This window comes from Manis javanica, chromosome 6, assembly GCF_040802235.1.
Source record: "Manis javanica isolate MJ-LG chromosome 6, MJ_LKY, whole genome shotgun sequence".
NCBI classification, from domain to species: domain Eukaryota; kingdom Metazoa; phylum Chordata; class Mammalia; order Pholidota; family Manidae; genus Manis; species Manis javanica.
Genome location: NC_133161.1, coordinates 116035267 through 116040782, shown reverse-complemented (window position 1 = coordinate 116040782; position 5516 = coordinate 116035267). Strand labels below are relative to the sequence as shown.

The following is a 5516-nucleotide window of genomic DNA, read 5'->3' as shown; positions in this document are numbered from 1 at the left end:
ATATTCTGAGTTATATTTTCTCACCATTTTGAAGATACATTTATCCACTAATGTTATTGATGAAAAAGCTATTTCATCTTTGTAGGTAATCAGTTTTTACTCTCTAATTGTGTTTTAGGATTATTTATCTTTATTTCAAGTGTTTCACCATAATGGGTCTATAAAAAAGATACGAAAATTTATCCTTCTTCATAGTCCAAGTCTTTGTCAATATTTATCTTTGTCAATATTTAGGACTTGTGTTTTCTTCAATAGTGGCAATTCTCAGTATTTTTCTTTAAATGTTGCCTATCTACTACCATTCTTTCTATTCTCTCATTCTGAAAATCATACTGTATTTGGAGTATTTAGACCTATTCATTTGTGTTTCTAAGTTCTCCTCCCACCCACATTTAAAAAAATCTGTTTGTTTGTACTACTATATGGGAGGTTGCCTTGATTTAATTAATCAGTTCATGAATTTGCTATTAGCCTTTTATTGAATGAGCAGGTGTCCTCTTAGTGATGCTTAAACTTCTGTTTAAAAATTAATGATTTCTAAGATTTTTAAATGGTTTTAAAAAGTAATTGACCACTCATTTTTATTTCATTTTCACCTAGTATTTATTCATTAGTCTTCTGTCTTGTTTTTTTTTTTTTTTTGGTTCTCATTCACTAACTCAGAGAAAGTTAAAAATACCTATTTTAAAGTCTTTAGTGTTTCCTATTATGATGATTTTCCTGAGTTTTAAGTGCTTCTGTGTTCTGAGTATATCATTTGCTTTTTATGGTGATACTTTCCTTCAGCTGCTTTGTAATTTTTAACTGTAATTTATCTTCACAGGATGGTTTCTTTAGCATGTGTCCAAAAACCTGACCGCCCCTGTATGGAAACGATTTGTCCTTTTCTTATGTTTAAGAGAACTTAGGTGTTATAAATTAACACTGTGATCTTAAATTGAGAACATTATTTTCAATATTACATTTGAATTTATTATTCATTAGGATGTATTTTATATGCTGATACAGGGATCCAGTTTTTTTTTCCCAAAATCGTGAACCATTTGATCACACATTGTTCACTGATTAATCATCCTCCTCTCTCCAGATGCCAATTTATTATGTTTCCATAATTATTTTGGTCTAATTATGGACTTTTCTCTGTATCACTTATGAGTCAGTCTCTGTGCCACTATCACACTCTTATAATTACCATAACTTTATCACCTGTTTTAATATGAAGTAGAATAAACCCTCCTTCATCACTCTTCCAGAATTTCTTCAGGTATTTTTATTTGCTGCTTCTTTCACCTAAACTTCAGAATAATCCTGTCATTCACAAATATTCTCTTGGTGTTTTGATTGGGATGACATGTCTTTTATACAAAATTGAACTCCCAAACTAAGAACAAGTACATACACTTTTAATTAAATCTATTGTAACCTTTATTTCAAAGTGATAATTTTCTATAGATAAGGTATTATTGAGATTATTTCTAGGAATTTTGATTATTATTGTTTTTGTTGCTGTTGTAATTGGGTTTGTCTTATGTTTTTGTCCAAATTATTTGTCATTTTATACATTTGTATTCAGTTAAATTTATTAACATTAATTTTTTTCTAACAGTTTTACAATTCACAATTTAAAATATTCCAGTTGTCTATTCATCTCATCTGCAAATAATGATAGTTTTCTATTTCTATTGGCTAATTCTTATAAGACAATGCTAAATAATAATAAAAAACAGGTATCCTTTTGTTGCTTCCAAATTTAATGGGAATGCTTTTCATGTTTTGTCTTTTGCTTTGATTTTATAATTAACTATATTATGAGAATGTATCAAGACAGTGGGCACAAACAACAAAAGTCCAACTAAATGCATCATAAAAGTGAGAAAAACAAAAGGCCAACTATAAGTGTCATAAATATGAGAAAAATGAGAAAATCTCACGTGTGGCAAAGCAAGAGACCTCTGGTGTCTATAGATATAGATACCTCTGATATCTGTTAGATAGAACCTAATCATGATTCACTGTCAGAAGCTAGGGAGGGTGTGCTCACATTCTCTGAGTAAACAGAAGGGTGAAGAACTGAACCAATTAGGACGGTGCCTGTTAGAAAGAAGGGGTTAGGGGTAGAATGAATGCTGGGTAGGCAACCGTGTCTGCAACACAGAATTCCCACCTCCATTTTTCTTCAGAATTCTTCAGCAGTCATTTTTGGTTTCTTCAAATGCCTTTAGGTCCCAATTAAGCTGATCACATCATTTTTTCCATTGACCTTTGATGGTAAAAAATATTTTCTAAGGTTGAGCTGTCTTAATTTCTTGAATGAATCTAATTTGGTAATTGAAGATAAATTTTAAACTTATTTCTGAATTACATTTGTAAATATTTTAGCTAATATTTAAAATAAGATTTATAAAAGAATGATGTCAGCATCATGGCAGCATAAGACATCTGTCATTTTTGAAACTTTTCTCAACAACAAAAATTTGGCATCCATCCACAGACAAAAGTTCCCCTGAGGGAGCTCTAGGATTCAGGACCAAACACTGAGGGACCAGAAGGAGCCTGGCCTGCTGGAGCATTACATCATAGGCAGACAGACCTCGGTTTTGGATGTGGCCCATGAACTTATGCCAGGGCCTCTTGGCTGCAGTCCCATATCCACAGTACTGAATCCTTAGCCACATGACAGGAAGTAGTGAAGATACTGAGAAAGCAGCAGATAGAATTTTCAGAGGGCATTTAAGTATGCAGATCCTACTAAGTGCATTTCAGACTCCAGCAAGAAAACTGTTAATGAGACTCTGGAATACAAAAACCGCAGATCCCCAAAACTGGCCCACAAGCACCCACAGTGTTCCATAAATCTCACCCTATGAGTCTGGGCTCCTTGTGCATGGTCCCAGAAGCAGTGGTGGGAACAAATTTTCGCAGGCAGTTAATGAGCATGCACAGAAATCAAGCCTGAATTTGTGGGCCAGGAAGAGAGCACAAACTTGGGATTTAGCATCACCTTTGGGAAAACAAAAGTGGCTCTGTCAGCACATTGCCTGGTACATTTTAGCATCCAGAGAAGGCATATAAGCTTAAGAATTCTGCCACAAGAAGGAGCAAGAAACATGGATCAGTTGTACTCATAGATCTGAGATAGCCTCAGAATCTCTAGTAGGGCTAACAGAAACTATCTCTAACCTGAAAGCAGTTAGTCAAGACTAGGTGAAATGACTGCTTCAAATGCAAAGACTGCAGCACAAGACTTCAAGTAACATAAATATTCAAGGTAACATGACACCATCAACGATCACAGTCATCCTCCAGTAACTGAACCCAAAGACATGGTGACCTGTAATTTATCCAATAAAGAATAATGACTGTTTTAAGGAAACTCAATGAGCTGCAAATATTAAAAAAATAACACACAAAATAAGAAAAACAATACAGACAGAAAATGAGAAGTTTTACAAAGATGTAGAAATAATAAAAAAGAACCAAACATAAATTCTGGAGCTAAAGAATACAATGGGTGAAATTAAAAATTCAAAAGAGATCATAATAGGAGAATGGTTCAAGCAGAAGAAAAAGTCTGTGAGCTAGAGGAAAGAAGGTTTGAAATTACCCAATCAGAAGAGAAAAAGAACAAAGTATGAAAAAGAACAAGAAAACCTACATCATCAACAGTAAACCATGAAAAGAAATAGTTTGCAAGTTGTTGGAGTTTTGGAAGAAGAGAAGGAGAAGGAACCAGAAAACCTGCTAAAAGAAATAATGGCTGGTAATCTCCCAAGACTCCCAAGTCCACTCACACTGGGGAAGGGATTCTGCTTTATTTAGCGTATCAATTCAAATGTTAATGTCATCCAGAAACATCTCACGCCTAGAAAGGGTTAGCCAAATATCTGGGCATCCCATGGCCTAAAAGTTGACACATAAAAACCAACCATCCCATGAAGAAACTCTTAATGTTCCATTTGAAGCCCATATTCTCCCAGAGATAATAGAGCTGCTGGCAAATCCAGAGAACCACTAAGAATTAAGCAACCCCTACTCAGTACTCCCATCATGTTGCCTTGATGTGTTTTCAAGAACAGCACAAACTTGGCCTGTCAAATCAATGGTGTTACCCTGAAACTAAAGAGCCATCCAGAAACTGAGTACAACTCCTTATAAGACCACGTACCCTTAGGACAGGAGAGAGTTATTCCCCAGTCAGACTTTTTAAGCTATTTGACCCCAGAAAAGCAGAAAAGAAACAACTATCCACTGCAGTGGAGCAAGTACTTATTTTCATTATTTTGCCCAACTTGCATAAAATAGAAAAGTAGAATAGAATACAACCAGCATCCAGCATTTAAGTATCAGGGAAACTAAAAGTGGGGCCACAGAAAATTTTGAAGGTGTGGGAGAAATATACGTAAGAATACTTTTTTAAAAAGTGTGTATTTCCTAGGGCTGCCATATCAAATTACCACAAACTTGGTGACTTAAATACAGAAATTTATTCTTACTCTTCTAAAGGCCCAAACTCTGCAATTAAGGTGCTAGCAGGACCACACTGCCTGCAGAGGCTCTAGGGGTGAATCCTTCCTTGCCCCTTCCAGCTCTGGTGGCTCCTGGAGTTCCATGGCTTGTGATTATATAACCCAATCCTTATCTCTGCCTTCACACGGTCTCCTTCCATAGGTCTGTCTGTGTCCTTTACTGTCTCCTATAAGGACACGGTCACCGGATTCAGGGTCCACCCTAATTCAGTATGATTTCATCTTTGTCCTTATTTTAGTTGTACCTTCAAATATCCTATTTCCAAATAAATTCCCACTCTGAGGTTCCAGATGGACATGGATTTGGGTGGAAAACTATTAAACCACCTACAAAAGGACTATGAAGAGCAGATACAAGTAAACTATTAGATAAATTGATTTTTCTTTTCAGCATGGCTAGTTCTCTGCTTCAGGTTCATAAAATAAGAAATTAAGTGTTGGCCAACCTGAACACTTACCTGAAGTTGTGGGGGAGAACTCACTTTCATGTTAATTAAGGTGGTTGGCAGAATTCAGTTACTGAGAATTCCCATTTTCTTGCTGGTTGTTTGCTGGGGGTCATTCTTACCTTCTAGTCCTGGTCTTCTTCCTCAATCTCCAAAGTTAGCAATGGCAGGCTGAGCACTTCTAATGCCTTGAATGTCTCTTCTGGCTTCCCCTTCTGCCTTATCTATCCAAGTCTCCTGTCCATCACATGTCCTTGACTCCTTATTTCATTGCATCTTTCTTGAAAACTCCAGCCAGAAAAAGTTCTCTGCATTCAAGGGCTCATATAATTAGATTGGGTCCACCTAGACAATTTAGGATAATCACCCTATTTTATTTATTTATTATTATTATTATTTTTATTTTGGTATCATTAATGTACAATTTCATGAGCAATATTATGGTTACTAGATTCCACCCATTATCAAGTCCCCACCACATACCCCATTACAGTCACTGTCCATCAGTGTAGTAAGATGCTGTAGAATCACCACTTGTCTTCTC

General features: G+C 35.7%; 1 long non-coding RNA gene across 1 annotated transcript; it reads right to left on the bottom strand.

The window, feature by feature from the left end:
- Positions 1 to 1591: 1591 nt before the first annotated feature.
- LOC140850114 (uncharacterized) lies at positions 1592 to 5211 on the bottom strand. The gene is made up of 3 exons (XR_012132869.1): positions 5095 to 5211; positions 2861 to 3001; positions 1592 to 2260 (listed from the first exon to the last, which is right to left on the bottom strand). It is a non-coding gene; the product is annotated as an uncharacterized lncRNA (long non-coding RNA).
- Positions 5212 to 5516: the final 305 nt, after the last annotated feature.